Source organism: Alexandromys fortis, unplaced genomic scaffold (assembly GCF_014885135.2).
Source record: "Alexandromys fortis isolate MF-2015 unplaced genomic scaffold, M_Fortis_MF-2015_v1.1 scaffold_2_26212498_36691700, whole genome shotgun sequence".
In the NCBI taxonomy this organism is placed as follows: Eukaryota; Metazoa; Chordata; class Mammalia; order Rodentia; family Cricetidae; genus Alexandromys; species Alexandromys fortis.
The window spans coordinates 1,472,881-1,493,265 of NW_026067931.1; the positions used below are offsets into that span (position 1 = coordinate 1,472,881).

A 20,385-nucleotide genomic window follows, 5' to 3' on the forward strand; every position below is an offset into this window, starting at 1 on the left:
GTGAGCTCACCAAGGCCAGCTGGACTACGACTGAAAAACCATGGGATAAAACCGGACTCTCTGAATATGGCGGACAATGAGGGCTGCTGAGAAGCCAAGGACAATGCCACTGGGTTTTGATCCTACTTCATGTTCTGGCTTTGTAGGGCCTGCTTTTTTAATCTCCATTCTTGTGTATCTGCTAAACATGAAAGTGAATTTTTTTTCCCCAAGTCAAGTACAATTGCAGTACAAATTGTTTTGTGTTGTTGACTGTGTTCTCTTAAAATAGACAGAGAAGATAAGTTTTGAACACTTTTGCTATCATTGTATTTTATTTCTATGGAAGAATTCTTTTAGGAATTCAGTCCTGACGTTTTGTTGAACTTAAGACAGTAATTGGCATGATCCACACTGAAGTAGAACTCACGATCAATCCTTGTGTCTGTGCTTTCCAAGCACTGAGATTACAGGCATGCACCACTGCACCCTCCTTATACTAAATCTTCATTCAAATTTTATGTGTAGATCAGAATGTTTTTCTAAGTTTCTGTTAAGTCTGGATAATATTCCAGCATGTTGAAACTTCTTATAGTTAAAAGTTGACATTTATTAAAGCATGCCTGAGTGAAAAGAAAATTATATATATATATATATCAGTGGTAGTTCTTATACATTTGCAAGAAGACTAGCTAATGAGAGAAATGGGTCCAGGGTTTCTCCTTTAAATGAAAAACTCATTAAGAATATAATAACATTCTAGAGATTTTTCCACTGAGTCAATCTTTAATTATCTATTGTGCTTTTCTTATTATAAAATGGCATCCCATTTAATATTAAATATCTCATACGTACACGCACAAACACACACACACACACACACACACCACATCTGATTTAGGTAGTGCTAGGCATAAACCCCAGGGCTTCATGCATGCTATGCAAGCTCTCTGGCTAACTGCTTATATCTCCATTTCTCATTATATATGTTCAATAAAGTTGTTGGATATGTTATAAAATTGATTTTTCAGTTTATCACAGAAATATATATATTACACACTTTAATTAATAGATATTATTTCCCTGTGGATTTACAATTGTCAGTTATGGATTACTATTTTTACACATGTGTACATGTTTTTGTTTGTGTACGTTCACACGTATTCAGGTATCACACGTATGTATGTGTCTATATATGATTGGAGGCCAAGGCACAATCCCCGATGTTATTCGTCTCGTGCTTTCTGTGTTTTTTAAGGACAATCTCTCACTTGCCAATTAGTCAGGGCTGACTCACCAGCAAGCCTTAGAGATGGAGGCGACTCTGTCACCCGCCCAGGATGTGTATCCTTCCCAGCTTCTTTTACTTCTATTCTGGGGATCACTTGAGATTTTCCTGCTCGCGAAGCAAGCCCTTTACAAAGCAAGCCAGTAACAATTACTACATGGTTTCATTGTCAATCTGTGCACTGCCTTGTGAAGTTCCACTAACTCCACCTTCAACCTATCTGTGATATAGATGTAGGCAGATGTAGAGGATAGTGATGCAGAGTTAACCCGACTACCTTCTTTTCTTCCGTGGCTATCCACTGTTAGGATTTCTTCGATTACCGCAGATCTCCATTCTAGACTTTAGCTCCTTACTACCAGTTCTGAACAATTTTATAAAGAACAGACTGTTGTACTCCTCAGATCTTGAAGCCACCCTCTGTGATTCCCTGCTCACTCTAAGAAAGGATGAAAGTCTGCTGCCTGAGGTGCCCGGTTTTCTGTCCATCTAGCCTCACCTCTGGACTTCCCTTGCCCACCCAAGGGTTCTAACAAACGTGGTTTCTGTGTTGTTCTTAAACACATGAAACAAAGCACCACTTTTGGATCGTGGCTCCTGTTCTACCTCCTGCATTGCTCTGGTCTTCCACTGGATGTCTGCTTGGCTGTGTCATGTCCTTCAAGTCATTGTTCCGATTCTGCTTCTCAAAGAGCTCTCTCCTGTCGCCCTTCCTTAATGCAACTTTAATAACTTAGCATTGACCCGTTTAGCCAGTTTTCCCACAGTCCTTCCTTAGGGAACTTATCAGCATCATTAGCGAAGATGCTTTTTAACATTGCAAGGGTGCTGTGAACATATGAAACTCACAGAAAGTATGTATTATATTGAATTCTAATTTGTGGCATTACTAACAAGAAAAAAATATTAAATGTATATGAGTTGTACCTGCAATTAAAATCTTATTTATATGATGGCAGAGTGGGAGACTGAAAAATCTATTTATATTTACAACAAAAGACCACTGTATTTTCTTCCACATCTGTGGTCATATTTTTCTTACTCTAGAATTTTAAATAGTTTTATAAGTAAGGAACCAAATTTTAAAAATCAGAAAATGTAATGAATGTTCAGACTTCCTTTTAATGTTTCCTTGAAAAATACACAAAACTCTTAAGAGACAAACTCAGTGTGCTGTCGTACAGTAAGAGTAATGGTGTCTACAATAAATCAAAACAAAAATAAAGAGTGACGGGGGACTGAAATTGCCACAGTTTCTTGAAAACAATCATATTTAAAACTATAAGGCTAGAGTTATATTTATAAAGTTAAAGATATGTCTTATGTTGAACACATCTTTTTCTTTAATGCACTGATTTACTGACTCATCTGTCCCCTTTCTGTTTTCTTGTGGAAAATGGAACAAGAAATGGTCCTTGTGTGTAATCCTGAACTAGGATGCTATGAGTTAGTGTTCTTAGCTCAATGCCTGCTTCCAAGGAGCCTCTGTCTGTATACACCTTTCACTCTCTCCCCAAGCAGATGGCGGCATAATGGCAAGCTATGCAGGCATGCAGGCCAATTTATTCTGCCACACAGCAGAAACTGTGCTAGAATTTGTGGGCAAAATAAAAACAAGAGAAGGAAACTAACACTTTTAAGAGCCATATTATAAACCAAGCACTAAGCTGTTTTCATACACACATATATATTTTTTAAGAAATTTTTGCATTAGCAGAAGTCATATGTTAACACACAGGAAGGGTGCAGAAAGTCTTATGAGCCCAATTTGAAGAAGTACACAGCCATCCTTATTGTTCATACAGTCTGCTACTTCAATCTTAAGAGAAGGGTATATTCCAAGTATACAGTGTGATGATGGAGAAGGCATGGAGGTCAGAACTAGAGCTCAGATTTGCAGAAGGATGGAGACTTGCAGCGTCTGTGTAACTTTCGGAGATCAGCCGTGTCCCCTTTGTAGCCTGTGTTTCACCAAGGGATTCCTTAGGCAGCTGTGATGGCAGCAGGAGCCAGGTTCACGCTATGGAGGTGGTAGACAAGGTCAAAGATGTCTGCCCAGCAACAGCTGAGGAGTTTGCAGAGGAGGCCAGGTGGCTGAATTGATCTGGAAGGAGAATGCAATTTAGCTGCTCTTTAATTCTGCTAAAATGGATCTACACAAGGAGTTCATATTGAAATGTGTGATTATGGATAATCCCGTGGCCAAGTTTAAATGCAATTTAAGACTAAATCTGTGGCAAAGCCTCATTAAAAGAAAGTTTGTGGCTGAATTAATCACTTAGCTAATAGTGAAAGGAAATGCCTGAAATATTTGTCAGATAATTAATGCATCCATTAAAAAGGTCTAAGGCCATTATAATACTAGACCCTTATAGAACGTGTTCCCCAAATGAATGCCTTTACTTCATGAACCAATGTTTCCCCCTTAGACTGGCTAGTTACTGTCACTACTTGTGCTATGAACATGCTTACATATACTATTATAAATTCCCAAGACAACGCATAGGGAGTTTCTCCCAAATTATCTTATATCTAACCAAAAATTATTTTAAATGTAGTCTAAAGCAGTTGCTGCCCTTCCACTAGAACATGGGTGGTGCGGAGAAAGAAGGGGAATCCCCAGGAACTAGCATGTTCTTGGATATTAAGAGGAGCCAGGGAAAACTGCGACTAGGACATGGACAGCAGCTTTAAAAAAAATGTACCAAATGAAGCTACTGCATCCCCTAGGACTGTGACTTACTGTTCTATTGGTCAAGAACAGTCGCTATTCTCTCTTAGATTTGAAGCATTCTTGGCGATTATGTATATAGTTATTTCTCTTGCATACTTAGATAACACATATTTGGAGCTTCTACAAATGAATATCATCAGTTTACACAGTTGATCATCAGGTGTTAATGAAAATATATAAGCTCCCAAGAAAATAATGTTAAATAATAAGAATATTTGATTTATCTAGCTTCCCATATTAGTATATAATTACACAATTTATATTATATATATTATTTATTCATTTTTATTTTATATAAAGATTATTGGAAAGGAATTTAAAACTGTAGACAAGTGCAGCTGTTTAACCTGAAATTATGATAATAGACTTTCCAGAAAGTATATAAAAATAATATCTAACTAATACATGCACTGTTATATTCTTTAATCATGAGAAATTTTCCTTTCTCCTTCACATATTACTTATACTTTTTCTAGGTATAGAAGTCTAGACAGCATCTGTTCTCTTTTATAACTTAGAGTATTCTGGCCCCAGACTTTCTGGCTTTTATGGTCTTCATTGAAAAATCCCATATTATTGTGATTGGACTGCTGTTTTCAGCGACTTAATCTGCCTCAAGCTTTTAGTATCCTTTCTTCATTCTGCATGCTCAGTGTTTTGACTATGATATGGATGGGGAGTATCTTTTCTGCTTTTGTTTATGTGGTAGTCTCTTTATATCTTGGGTCTTGATAAGCACCTCTTTCCTTAGATTGGGAAAGCGTTCTTCTATGATTTTGTTGAAATATCTTTTGTGTCTTTGATCTGTGACTTATCTTTCTTCTGTATCTATTATTTGAAAGTTTGGTCTTTTTAAAATTTAGTTAATTAATTTATTTTTTATTTGTTGGGTTTTGTGTGTGTGTGTGTGTGTGTGTGTGTGTGTGTGTGTGTGTGTGTAGGTCTGTGTTAGGGTGATCCTGGAGTTACAGATAGTTGTGAGGTGCCATGGTGCCATGTTGGTGCTGGGAGTTGAACCTGAGTCCTCTGGAAGAGCAGTAAGTGCTCTTAATTGCTGATCCATCTCTCCAGCCTCCGGAGTGTCTCAGAGTTCCTATGTGTTCTATTAATAGGTATTGTCTTCTGGAGTTAATATTTTATTTGACTGTGTAATCCAGCTCCTTTAATTTTTCTTGAAGTCCTGGTAATCAGTCTTCCATTTTATCCAACAATTGATTAAGCTTTACTCCAAATGTTTTCTTTGAATTCTTCAGTATCTTTTCTTTCATTTTGACTTTTCTTCCAAGATTCTCTTTATTACATTCCCTTTTCAAATATTGAATTGGTTTATTATTTCATTTAACTAGTTCGTTGTTTTGGTTTGGTTTTGCATATGTTTGTGTGAGTATGTGTGTGTCTGCTTTTCATTCTGGTATTTATTCATTCCTTTTGAGTTCTCTGATCATATTTATTATTTTAAATTTTTGTCTTGTATGTCATCTAAATTTCTTTGGGGAACATTACTATGGGAATATTGTTTTTTGAAAAAGATCTATTATTATATTATTCATTTTTTATTATTGTGATGAAGCCTAAGCATCTGGAGTTAGGTTGTTTTATAGTTTCTCTTGGTATGAGATCTTATATCTGCTCTGTTTAGTGGGTTTTGAATCTGTTTTCTATACCCAAACTTGTCATGATTTAGACCACCTGAATAGCACTTAGGGTATGAACTTCGGGCAATTCAATATAGATGTTTAAATAGGGCATCACTGGTAGTAGTAGTCTAAGCTAAACTCACACTATGTGAGATTTATAAGACCAGAATCACACTTTCTGTAGAATTGGACAATTCTCATAGTCACTCCTCCGTGGTCTGTGTGTGAGGAAGCAGGGGCAATTAGAGCTGGCAATGGTAATTTAGGGAGGTGGGAAGGCTGGAGGACAGGCCTCTGAGATAGGAGTTGGCAGGATCAGTCAGTCTATGGTCCCTGCCTGGAAAAGGGATAGGGCATGTAGTCCTCAGTTCTGGTATGTTACCAGTTTTGGTAAAGTTTCCTTGCTTTAATGTGTCTTCGTAATGTTATTGTTTCCTTGCCTGTAGGCTGCTCAGCCCTATCTTGTTAGCATAGTGAAATCAATTGCTTTCTTTTAACTCGTGTGTCCTCATTGTATCTCCTTATTACATTTAGAATCTTGACATTATCTATTCCACTTAAAGCAATTTCATTTATTCAACAGCACCTATAACATTTTCTAACCATTTCAGGTGTGTTTGGGGCCAGAGGTGAAGTTCTCTAAAGAGCACTAGGAACTGAGAGGGAAGAATTAGCATTGTGTATTGCAAGGAAAAGTTCAACTTCTTTGTATTCTGAAATCTGTCTCACAAAATATGTTTCAAGGCTATGAACTTGAATAGGGAAAAAGCATCAATGTGTTAATTTGTAAGTCGAGGGTGGGCACTGTGAAAAGAATGCAGGAGCCACTTCAATTGTGTATATGAGAGGAAAATAAGAGTTACATTTTCAAACAAACAAAAAAATGGCTGCCCTTTGTTTTAACAACCAAAGAAATCAGAGGATATCAGGATAGTCTTTCTGGTGAAAGGGAGACAGGAAAATTTGTGTGCCATTTTGAGTTGTTGGAGATTTACTATTTTCTCTTGAAGTTTGTTTTCAGTTTGCATGAACTAGGCCCCTGAGACTGGGAAAGATCACAAAATACACCAAATACTGTCATAATAAGTTTTTATTCTAAAGATGGGTGTATCTCTTTGATATATTTGATAATCAGTTTGAAAGAAAGTAACATGGTTTTACTTTAATTTCCGTGTCTATGCACGGAAATTTACTATAGGTAAAAGAAAATTATGGCACAAACAAATGTATAAAGAAAAGAGTAAGACATTTGTAATGGGAAAAAAGACAAAAACGAGTATATGTCCAAGGAGTGAACAAAGTGAGGAGTTAAGAACCTGAAATTAAAAGCCGATCAACTCATGCTAGGCTTCATGCAACACCTTCACTGACACGTCGGGCTAGCTGAGTGTGAGTATTAGGCCAGCATCTTCTAGCCTCACCTTCACTGCCATGTCAGGAGGACTGGGTGTGGGTACCAGGCCAGCATCCTCTAGCCTCTCTTCCCACCTTCCAGGATTGAGACCTCCTTCCTGCACTGGGCTTCTTAACTATGTCTTTGTGTCTTTACATACTGATGCTATCCTTTTAAGGACTACTTACCCTTAATGATTATTAGATCTTACAGTTGGTTTTTGTCTGTTTCATTAAGATCAGACGTCCTATGAAAAATGTCTTCAATCTGGTATAGCCGTGTGAAAGCATGTCTTATTTGGTGATTGTTTCTAAGATGAATGTATGTTCTTGTTCAATTATACATATTGAATTTCTTGTCAGATTATACAAAATAGGGATGTTTGGGGTTCTCTTGTTAGAATTTCTGGTTTCAGAAGGTGCAGATAAAATTAATTTGTATAGAATATAGAAAATTCAACTATGTACTGTGTTAAAACATGAAAGAAAATTGCCATCTGCTAGTTACTCTCAGGGCTTCATCAAGGGTACATATTCGATTGAAGTCTTGTTTTTCTCAATACTAGGTAGTCTTATTTTCTTATGGCATTGGAACAACTCTTGAAAATATATCACTTGTAGTGCTTTCATAATATTTGAGGGATAGGCTTTGTAAGCTGATTTCTACTTTTCTGTACTGCCGATAACACCTTCGGTCTTTTAAGTGCACACTTTTTATAACCCTGTTTTCTGTTCAGGGTGCTTTAAGAAGCTAGGTGCTCAGTTGGAGACTTGGTGCATAGTGTTAAATGTCTTTATAATGAGAATGGCTCTCTGCCATTATAGTGAACAGTATGTGGGAGAACCTTCTGGAAGGCTTTTTGTTTCTTGTTTTAAGTTGAGAGTATAAAGCAAGACACTGTCAAAAAAAATGCCATCCATTTGGATGATTTTTCTCATCAATTATTTTCATAAACTGTCATAATGAAGTTAAAAAATTGGTTTTAGTTAGGAGTTATTACAACTCTCACCATTGAGACAGGCCATAAACTGAATTTATGTGAACTTTACTTGAGACACAACACATGCAGTTTATTCTCAAATTTATCATCATCATCTAAATTAAATTCAATTAAATAATTCATATTTATTGATGGATGTTAAAAATCATAATCCTTCTAATTTCAGTCTTTTACAATGTATTTGATAGATGAATGATACAGCAAAAAGCAATCAAGAATTTTAAGAACTGTGGATCAATTATAAAATAAGTAAACTTTAAAAATTCACGCCTTAAATGTAATCATCCATGCCTTCGAACTCCCTTTCTGAATACATCTTCTGTTGGAGGTTTTTATGCCTTAAGTTTGGTTCATCAGGTTGCTGACAGATGCTGCTGCTCTGATATGGTTAACTCACTCTGCTGACAAGCATGTCTTCCACCCCGCACCCGCTACTAAATGAGACAATTCAGGATCCCATTCTCTTTATTCTGGTGGGGATGGCATCTGAACAAAAATGCACCAATTCAAATTCACTGGGAAAAAGTCTTGCCATTTGAAAACTAACTAAAGGTCGTTTGCTGCTGTCACTGTTGCTAAGTGAAGACAAGACTCCGCTACTGCTAAATCTTGTTTCATGCAGACTCAACGCCTAGATGACAAGTCTCTTCCCCCAAATGAAAAGGACAGACCATGTCCACAGGGTCACCAGGTGACGCGAAGCCCAACTGCTCTGCAGTGATGGATAGCCCATGCTCTCACTCACTTCTGCAGCCATTGTCTGCTTACTGCTTGATCTCGAAGCCATGACATTTAGTTTATTAACCAGCTTGTGCTGACTACAAATAAGTGGCTGGGAATTGTATGCTTTAAAATATGAAAGTTAGAGTCGTGATTCTGTTACGATTCAACAAATGAAGTCATCTCTCAGAAACCTCTTTTGAGAAGAAAAATGAGTGGGGGCTGTCTTCATGATATCTCCTCCTAGAGGAAGAGGAATTCCTTCATAGAAATATTCAATAATGTAGTTCAGAAATGTCTGGGCATTATTGTAAAATTTTATCCAATATGTTATTTTAGCTGAAAAGCTAAATTTTTATGTTTATCATACTCAAAAATTTTAAATTCGTTGTTTAAATGTTATCTTTTATTTATGCTAAGTTTAATGGATGGCATATAATTAATGAGAACTTTGTAATAATGCTCACCATGATGGGAAATTTGTTATTTCCGATAACATATATTCTTACACTGATTAATTGCTTTCATAACAGAAAATCTGACATTTGTCAATGCAATGTTGCAATAATTTAACTTTGTATCATAATAAGGTGCAACTTTGTTGATTAATTTTTTTGCTAAATAAAAGATATAATATGTGTTATGTTTAGGTTCTAAGTTCAGCTATGATACTAATTTATTCAAAAGCTTTTTTAAAAAATGAAATCAATATATAACTAATTGTATCTGTTTATTCATTATGATATTTTTTCTGTTAAAGTAATATGCTTCTGATAATTTATTTAGTGTGTGTTCATGAAAGATTTTCAAAAAAAAAATTGTAGTTCAAGAAAAAAGTTTGGGCCGCGCGGTGGTGGCGCACGCTTTTAATCCCAGCACTCAGGAGGCAGAGGCAGGAGGATCTCAGTGAGTTCAAGACCAGCCTGGTCTACAAGAGCTAGTTCCAGGACAGGCTCCAAAGCCACAGAGAAACCCTGTCTCGAAAAACAAAAAACAAAAAACAAAAAACAAAAAAAAGTTTGTTTCTCTCACCAGACTCATAAAAACCCAATGTTTCTATCATCAATCAAAGAATTTAACTCAAATTTATCCTAATGAAAATGTCCCTGTTGGTAGATGGGCTAACGTGAGTTTCAGTATTCATAGATGACATGTATTTACATAGTCTTCAACACCTTGATTTGACCTGCTCATGGTATTTACCTTAAATTTTTAAGGAAGAAAGCCCACACTCAATGTTACAGCTCTCTTATCCTATTAAATAAGATGTGGACTTTTCAATAAAATCTCATATGTAAACAAAAGAAAATGTTCAGATTGGATTGTCATGAGAGTTTATTATAGTAGAAACAGTTATAAGCTTGTTCCAAAAGCATATTCGTTTTATGACTATTTCATTTTATACTTTGTATTAGTTTTTTATAAATTTTTCATCTTATAAAACATATTTTAATCATATTCACCCCCAAAATTTCCTTAATACCTCCTTTCCCTGCCCTTTCAACTTCTTCTTTATTATTACTGTCTTTTTATAAGTCTTTCAAGACCAATTTTTTCTGCCCCCAAATTTTTGGATGTGTGGATATTTTAGGGAAAAACAAAGAAGCAAAAACCCTGACCTTTCCTTTTCCACTTGCTAACATTTATCCACCAGTCCATGGCTAAAGGATGAGGTTATTTGTCCAGTCCCCCTCTCCATGCTGGAATTTGGTTGGTTTGGTTTGCATTTGTTTTGGGCATGCTATCAGAATCTCTGAGTTCATGCTATGATCAGAAGATGTTTCCTTATTTTCTTGAAGTCATCAGTCTTCTCTAGCTCTTGTCCCTTATCCACCTCCTCTTTCACAATGTGCAATGATCCCTTAGCCTGGGAGAGGAAGGGGTAATGTATATGTTCCTTTTAGAGCTCAGCATTATATAGTCTCTTATTCTTTGTATCATGGCCAGTTGTCAGGATAGGTGTCACCAAACAAGTTTATTTAAGGTTATAATAAAAAGTCATTCAGAGTCAGTTGAATACTCTGAATGTCAACAATGCCCAGTTGACAGTATAATAGGTCCTTGGTCTGATAATTGTGCCAGGTATGGTTTCCAACCTGTGGATCAGGACTGGTTACTCCCATGGTGTTCATGCCACCATTGTGACAGTGGACATGTCCGGTCAGTACTTTCTTTGTTGTATATTACATGGTTCACAGTGACTACTGCTGATGATTACATGTCTGCTTGGATAGACTGCCTAGCACCTTCCGATAACCCAAAAGCTAGTCAGGTCAGTATTAGGTTTATTTCATCATGTACAATGACTCAAGTAGGTTGGTGTCTTCAGCAATAAGGAAATACAGTCAACTTCTGCAGAGTAACTAAAGGCAGTGGCAATAGGCAGTAATATTTGGACATCAATGGAATTTTATTATACAACAACCATATACGGTTTCTTCCTTATATGGGTAATATAACCACTGGTTTAGACTGTCGACTTGACTGGACTGCCTGGGAAAACAGGGAAGTATATATCTGGATGTGATTGTAATGGCATTTCTAGAGATGATTATCTGACGGTGAGCGATTTAATCCTCTGGTAGTCATAATATAACGGCATTATCAGTGCTTGGTGAAAAGTAGGAGCAAGGAGGTTCAAATTACTCATATGTCTCTTAAAGGTTTATACAAAACAAAACATTGGGATGGAATGATGCTTAACGAATGTGATTTGCATGATCTGTACCTTGGGCATCTTGGAAATCTGTGGGATGTCGTGCACAGCGTTTCTTCTGTGTGTCATTGCATGAATCTGAGCTTAGTTAAACATCGTCTTTTTTCAATGCCATCACCTTCTAATTCTCTTGCCTTGCACTTGTCCTTTCTTTCGGAACTTCTCTTCTATGACCTCTTTCTACAGTGCACTGACCGTATACATATAGACATAGGTTTGCCAGGGAAATAAGCAGCATTCCTCCTGTAACTGACATTCTGTTGAGATTACACACTTGTCTAACCATTTAAATATGTTAATAAGTTGTGTTCTTCTTTAGAGAATGATGAATAGGGATGAGGATCAGAATGAAGCAGTGAAGCAAAGCAATTCATTGAGAATTTCAAGTAACGGAAGTGGGGCAGATATGCATGAAAATTTAAATGTCCTAGCAACGGTCAGCTCATATAATGCGGGTCTGTTGAAACTGTCCATATTGGGTTTCATGATCCAAGTTGATGAAGATGACTGACCAGGTCTGTTCCTCAGAGGGCACCAGATCACATTACAGATGGTTGTGGGCCACCATGTGGTTCCTGGGAATTGTACTCAGGACCTTTGGAAGAGTAGGCAGTGCTGTTAACTGAAAGAATTTCAATTACAGAGCACAGTATACTGCTTTGTGAGTTTTTGTAAATAGTCAGTAGACTGACTCAATAGACATTCCTGAAAAAAGCAAGAGGAAAGGAAGACAATGGAGCTTAGTATCTCCAGTTGGAACCTGGGTTTTTTCACTTAGGTTTTTGGAAAACCTTTGGAGAGTTTGAGCGAGCTTTGATACAATCTGACTCTAGGGCAGGACATGTGATCATTGTAATCATATTCTCTGGATCTGTCTCTTAATATTCATAACTTGGCTATTGGCTTCTTTTCTTCAAGGATAAGAAATATAATTGATCTTAGTCTATCTCCCCAGTTTCCTATCACATCCAGGAAGAAGAAATCAGCATAACAATATCAGTTGAGAATCACTGGTTTGCCACAGGGAGCCGAAAATAAAACCTGCTTTCGGTGCCGACATACCTTGAAATATTTCTGCCCAGATCTGTTAGTTTGCCGATAAATACAAACCATCCAGTAAAACTGACTTCTCTCTTCAATCTAGAACTGACACTAAATCTCAAATTGTCAGATTTCCCCTATTGTCTTTCAAAATATGAAAATCGAGAAAGCGTCCAGTTTTTCAGGATTTAGACACCACCTGCCCTTCCTTCCTAACATGCCTGTTCTAGTCAATTAAAATGCTTCCTCGGCTCTCTCATTCAGTGGATTCCCTGATTCTATTAGAACATTCCCATTGTCTTCTTCATTTGAATGCTGGGAAGGCTGTCTTAAACAACAGATGCAAACCATCTTTCTCCTATTCTCCTCTCAGACGTTTATGTCTCGCAGCATGTGAGAAGCATATTAAGTGGATTCAGGTAATAGAAGTAAGGTTTCCAGAGATAGTGCTTGACAATTCAATCAAAGAAAATCAAGGGGAACGATTTATGGAAAAGGGTGGCTTACAGTTGGCATTCCTGAGGACATTTACAGAATAAAGAGTGGTCTCTTTTTTGCTTGTTATAGTATAAAGATTCAACAGAAGTATAAATCACCTCTATACAGATGTATGAACTTTAAACAATGAAAGGGCTATGAAAAGCCTACTCTATTTCATTTGTAAAATCCAGAATAGATAAAAAAAATCTATATTAATAGTTTATGTGATCACATAGATGTATTTTTTCTGTCATTTTAGAATATAAGGTACCGAGTTTTAGATGCTTTAAAGTGATCTATATGCTAGTCTAAAATTGCAGACATTGTAAATAATTCCTATCTCTCTATCCAGCCTTATTTATTCTTATTAGTATGTCTCATTATTAACATGGCAAATCCTTTACTTATTCATATTATCTTCTCTGAGTTTTATTACTTCATAAGCTTGTCTGCATTCATGAGAAGAAAGTGATTGGGCTGAGATGGGAAGCAGTGAAAGGGTGTTGTGCTCCCTCTTAAGGTGACAAGAAAGTCTTCTTTTGATTTAAGATTATAATATAATTACATAATTTGCCATTCCTTTTCTCCCTCTAAGCCTTCCCATATAACCTGCAACTTTTTCATATAAATAAGTATGTGTTTGTGTCTGTGTGTGTGTGTGCATGTGTGTGTGTGTGTCTGTCTTGTGTGTAGGCATTTGAAAGTAATCAGGATGGTCTTACGCATGTATACACATATAATCATATATCACATACAAATATATATCTATATTATTCAGAAACAACTTTCTGAGTAGTTCTCTACATGCCCAAGAATTAAGGCCCAAAACTGACAGATAGGAATTCATGAAACTGAAAAGCATTACACGGCTAATGACATGATCAGCAAGGTGAAGAGGAAGCTCACAGAACGGGAAATAACCATTTCCTGCTGTCCATCGAGCACGGGGTTCATATACACAGTATATATAGAACTACAAAAATAAACATTCTGAATTTTGAAGATGGAGTCTGAAAACCGGATTCCTTGAGACATAGTAAAGAGCAGTGTTGAGTAAAACCCCCGATTTCTGATCGGTGCCAGTGCAAACAAGGTTTCACCTGTAACCGCATTGACTAAGCAAATCAGATTCGAATTCAGGCATCTGCAGTTTGTTTCGAATGTTATAAGTCGGAAAGAAATTTTTGGGATGTATGCAGCTTACTACCTTATTATCTCTGCTCCATTCTGCATGGATTCTTTGCTCTATGAGAGACTTGGAGCCATGCTGTGCGGGGAGTGTTTCCCAGGCTGTACACTGGCATCTGGCTGCTTATAGCAATGCTGTGAATTGGCAGGGCATGGCATCAGTCAGGGAACCTCTCCATTGCTACCTGTTTTGGATGGGCTCCCCATTACAGCCACATCTCTTCCATGGCTGCAAGTTTCTCTATGTTACTATGATTTCTTCTTACAACTCCCTTCCAGCATTTTTTTATCCTTTTCCTCTAAAATCTAAAACAGCGATTCTCAACCTGTTGGCCACAATCCATTTTGGAGGTTGAACCACCCTTTTACAGGGGTCATGTAAGAAAGACCATTACCATCAGAAAGCACATGTGTTAACTTTACAATTCATACCAGTAGCCACGTTACAGTTATGAAGAAGTAGCAATGGAAATAATTTTATGGTCGGTTGTCACTGCAACTTGAGGAACTGTATTGAAAGATGAGAGCATTAGAAAGGCTGAACCACTGGAGTAAGGATAGAAAAGCAAAGAGCATAACTTCATTTTCTAAGCTTTTCTGATATCTCTAATGAGTGGTCCTATGAATTAGAGCCCCGTGTTTCAACTACAGGCTTTTTGAACTTGGACCCAGATGTACACAATTTACAAGAAAAGCTATCAAGGGCAGCAGTCTAACTCAGAGAGTTCCATGTCAATGCAGATGACGTGTCATCCCCGTCTGAATACTACAGGGAGTGGAATGGAATAGTAAGAAGTAAAGTCAGAGAGGAGACAGAAATTATGGTTTATAAGTACGGGGGAAACCTCGGCTGTTCCGAGAAGTGAACGACAGCGAACGAAACCCCAGGAAAGCAAGAGATTGTGATTCCTGAAGAGTTACTTTCCTGACCCTTAATGTCCATGTGTATTGTGGCAGGCATTCATGAGAACTGCAGTTTGTAGATGTGACTTAGGATAGAAGTCACATGACCTCAGAATGACTGTCATGACTATCGTAGCTGGTATGTAATATATAAGCCTAATGCTGAGGTTGTGACTGAGATGCCCAAAGAACAGAATCGCCCTACCTTCCGGGTTTGTTCCCTGCTAAAGACAGTGCACACTGAGAAATAAGCAGACTTTCAGTGTGGAGGTGAAGAGCTTCAAATCCCTAACTGGAGTGAGACATTTTTATATCCCTCTGATTTATCAAGTGAACGTTATGAAGTTATGTGTTAACAACGAACACTGACTTCTAAATTTTACTATTTGAATACTGTGTACATTTTTTTCCTTTTAGAATAGATTTTCATGTCAGAAAATATATTTGAGACTAAAAATTCCTGGCCTGCTGTCTAAATTATGGGGTCCACCTCACTAACTAGGGAATAGGCTCATCTCATACAATCAAAAAAACCGAGCGGGTATGTTACCCAATTTAAGAAAATTTCTCATGTTTTCTGACTACAGTACTTACTTGAATTTGCCATGTTCACATAATATACTACCAGAATACCAGGTTTGGGTGGGATCCATTTTTAAATTTGTGTAAATGTGTTTCAGGCTTAATGGTTGATGGCTGAGATGTGCTGGGAAAACCTTATTCCTAAATAAATGAGGAAATCCTGACTCATATGTTCTTCATTTCTTAAATGGCTTACGTTTTATGTTAAAATTTTAACTTATCAAGATGTGTATAATGTGGAAGTGTCTCTGACTCTGTTCCCACTAATCTTTTCAGGCTCTTTGATGCTATTTACTGTAAAATGCCTCCTTCCCACAGTCTTTTGAAATGCTAATTTTTTCCCAAGGCTATATCGAGATGAAGCCAATTTCTCGACTTTCTGATCTTATTTAATTCTTCATTATTTGTCTTGTTTGCCAAATGACATTGTTTTACTTATCAAAGATTTAGATGTTTATATTTTATAATTTGTGTCACCTAATTATTCTCATCTCAGTTTAATAAACTTTCATGAACTGTTCATTTTTTGAACATCTGAATTTTCACCTTTTTGTGTGTTGAGGATTTATTTTTTTATCCTGGGGACTATGTTTATTTATCATCTTATTGAAGTTATGAATTAATTTGGGTACAATTGATATCTGTCCAACACTGAATTTCCCATCCAAACAACATAGGACATTGCTAGGCTTAATTAGTCATATATTGTTGGAGCCCAGTAAACTACTGTCATATTCTTTAAGACATAAGAGGTTAAAGACAAATAAAATAGCTGTAACTTTAAAGGCTGTAAGTCTGAAGTATATATAATGTGAAAGCTAAATTTTCTATTCACAGAAATGATAAATATTTGCCTTATTTTAAATATCTTAACAAATTTTGCCATAAATAAGCAATCATGCAGTCTTGAACAGCCCAGCCAGTTGTTTCTCTAGGAGTGTCTTACAGCACATCAAGTGTTTCCTACGCTAACTTGGTGATTTAGCCTTTTAGACTCTACAACAAAAAAGAACCTTCTTAATTCTAAGCAGGAATCATGATTTGACACACTAAAAAACCTATTGGCCCAAATAAAAGAAACTAAGTTCTGTGGTACCCTTACAAAACTTCTATCTGCCCTTTTCCCTTAATTATTTTAATTTTAATTAAAATTTAATTATCTCATTTCCCCTTCCCTATGCTCTTTCTGACCTCACCCGTCCCATTGTTCCCCTTTCCATTATTCTCCCTCATATCCACAGCCTTTTTTCTTTGATTAGTATTGTTATACACACACACACACACACACACACACACACACACACACACAAACACACATACACAGTTGTAGCTAAAGACATAAAAGCATAGATATATAAGTAGAAGCTGCCAAATATATTTTGTACTTTATGTATACATGTGATTTCAGGGTGATTACTTGTGTTATAGACCCAATTAAGGAGCTCTCTGTCTCTCTCAGTGTTCCTTAGTTACCTTCGTTCTTTACAGTTGTCCTTAGTTTTTTGTCTAGAGGTGAAGTGCCATGGAGTTTCTCCATCCCGATGTTGGTTTATCTATTAGTGTATTGTTTGGGCAGCCATGCTGTTGCCGTGTCGTGCGTAGCTCCCCTATTGGTTCTAGGAGAGACATAATCTTACAGTTTCTTTTTTTTCTGGGGACTCGGTGTCCATACGTAGTTTTCTTCCTTACCTTGCCCATCCATAACTGAACTAAACTTTATTGGATAAAGGGTCAGCAGATCTTAGGCTTTCCTGTGACTTTAATAATAAAGGTGGGAGTAACTCAGCCATGAGTGATAATCATGGAAAGTCCTACGATCACTGAAATTCAATCCCAAGTCACTCCACCATATTTCCTAAACAAAAGTGTATAACCTGCACATTTAAAACTGTATCCCAGCCCTCTCCTATGTGACAAGAGCCAACTACCATTATCTTTGTTGATTTTTAAATACTCTTGCATAAAAAGACTCTGGTAATACTTTTTCACTGTTTTATTTTAACGACTGAAAAATCGTGTGTGTGTGTAAAATTTTAGATATATTCTATATATGTGTGTATTTGTTCTATATATATGTATTACTGCTCATATGTGTATAGTTTTTCATATATATATATATATATATATATATATATATATATATATACACATATGAGAAAAACTAGATAGTAGCCTAAAATACCTTGTTCAAAATGATCATTTTTAATCTCTGCTCATTATATCCTGAAATTTTTTCATCTGGGAATCATAGTATCCTTATCTTAACACAAAACTGACAATGGGTTGAAAACAAAGAAGAGGAAGTCACAGAAGGTATACCTGGCTAACGGGACAGTCAGCTAACACATGTTTCTTTGAAACATAATGTCTTCAGTGCCTCGCGTCTCAAGCTAACCTTTGTTCAGCTGAGGAGTCATTTTGTTCATTCCCTCCCAAACTGCCGACAACTGCTTTCTGAATCAGTGGGGGATTGCATTCAACGTATTAATATGGAAGCAGGGATGGCTCAAATGTTTTTTGACAGAGATATATGCTGAGGCAGAAACTTTCCTGGCTTACAAAGCAATTAGCTCGAGCTTTTGTCGTGTGGCTTGGTGCAGGCTTGGAGATGCAGTCTATATGAGCTTCAGCTACTGAGCTCCTGTTTTTAGTAAACAGCTGCCCCGTAGGATGCTAAGTGCTCTGGCTGACAGGCTATATATGAAAAAGCTTTTATTTTAATAACCAGTGGCAACGTGCACTTATAAAAAAAAAAAACTTTCATTTCTCGAAATACTTCTTTGGTTCTAAACCACTGAAGAGAATTGCCATCACTTCTGGGAGAGTAGACCTAAACCGGTTATTAAACCAAGGACCAAATGGGACATCAGAGAATGGGGTTTTCTAATACCCAAGTCAGGGAGCAAAAAGTATCCATGGAGTGAGGCTTCGGCTCTGTATGTCTCAGTTCCAGAGATGTTTTCATGAATGAGGCTTGGGTATGTAGGCCAAATATTGAACAAAGAGAAGTTAGATTTCAAATGCTGTGTTTAAGACGACTGCACAATAAACTGGAAGTAAGCTGGCTCATTCGTCTCAAAGAAAAACCATGTATGCCAAGTCTATGGAGAAGCTGTATTGTAGCTGCCAGCATTTAATGCCATGTTTTTAGAGAAATGATTTTAACCCAGCTCTTAGGAGTAAATGGTGAAAGTACCTTTGCTAAGACTGTCTAGATTAATCCATTAGGAGAACATTTTTTTAGGACGTTTTCAGTGTGTAGCATAGGGAAGTTAAGAAATAAATAGTAATCCATAAGAACATATTTTGGAATAAATTTTTAGTTTTAAAATAAATTTTGTGTATTGAATTTATAAAACATGTTATGGGATATAAAATTACAGTCATTGAGAGTGTGAAACAATTTGATACATCCTGTTCTTATGATTTCCTCTCATTGTTTTAGGCAGAGGAAGATGAAGTCTTTTTATTTATGAGAAGTACCCTATACACTAAAGTTCTTAGTTCTTAACAACGTGTTCTACACTATATGTCATGGCTTATTGCATCCTTTCTGTTTGTTCTCTGTGTCACAGACCTACGTGTCTTCTCTGTCCCTTTGAATTGGTAGTTAATTTTCCTTGTACATTATTTGACTTTTTCTTTAGTTTGCTTCACCAGTAAGAGTAATAATGCAGCATTTTTCTTGTATTTTACGCACACAGATATCCACACATACATATAATATTTATATATAGGATACATTTACATGTTGTGTTTATGTCTGCTTTTGTGTGTATGTGTATGACTTAGTTTGTTAATTTTATGAATAAAATGGACAAGAACAATGACTAGGGACAGCTAAAACCACTTTGAAGGGAACAGTGTGATATAAGTGAAGGCTGTAGCATTCGGGAAATTTATTCTGATGAAAGCGAAAGTTAAAGAGCATAAAAAGGGATGAAAATTTCCAACATTAGAGAAAATGTATTCATTGAACTTACTAGTGTACATATAATACATAAAAATAAATTTGATAGAAACAATTGTGAAAGAAATACAGTGTCTTCCTGACAAAATTCAATAAATAATTTTTAGCAAATCCAGTTTATGTGGAAAGTTTTGATATAAGTGACTGTAAAAATAAAAATATTAATGTAAGCCCACTTGCTGGAGAGATTATCAAATATATGTAAAATATATTTACAAAGCATCCTTATATATTCTAATGGAGTAGTAACAAAATCATAAAATAAATATGGTATAATATAATTTGAAAAGTCGGAACCAACAGAATGAATGAATGGCTTAAAAGAACCAATGTTGAAAGACCCCTACCTATTAGGGGTCTGGTGAGAGAGCCCAGGTAATAAAATACTTCCTGTGCAAACATGAGGACTTGAGTTTGAATCCTCTAGAACCCTCTACAAGCCCAAGGATCTCATCACAGCACATGTTTGTGATCCCAGCATCGGGATTTCTAGAGCTCAGTGACTGCCCAGTTTCGCCGAGTCAGCAAGTTTCAGGTTAGCCTTATCTTCCTTCCTCCCCTCCTCCCTCTGCCATCTCTGCATTCCAGTGTTTTCCTCTTCCCTTCCTTTCCTTTCTTCTCAATTTCAGGATGTAATCAGCACTATAGAATTAAGTCATTTGTCTTATATTCCACAGAAAAATAAACTAAAACCTTTACAAGATGGCCAGAAAAGAATCTCATGTAGTTTAAGATAGAGTTCTCTTCTTCCATT

General features: G+C 36.6%; 1 protein-coding gene across 5 annotated transcripts in view; it reads left to right on the forward strand.

Moving 5' to 3' along the window:
* The window catches only part of Epha7 (EPH receptor A7), a 152,506-nt gene that overhangs the window by 86,363 nt on the left and 45,758 nt on the right, over positions 1-20,385 (forward strand). The gene's annotated exons all lie outside the window — the stretch shown is intronic.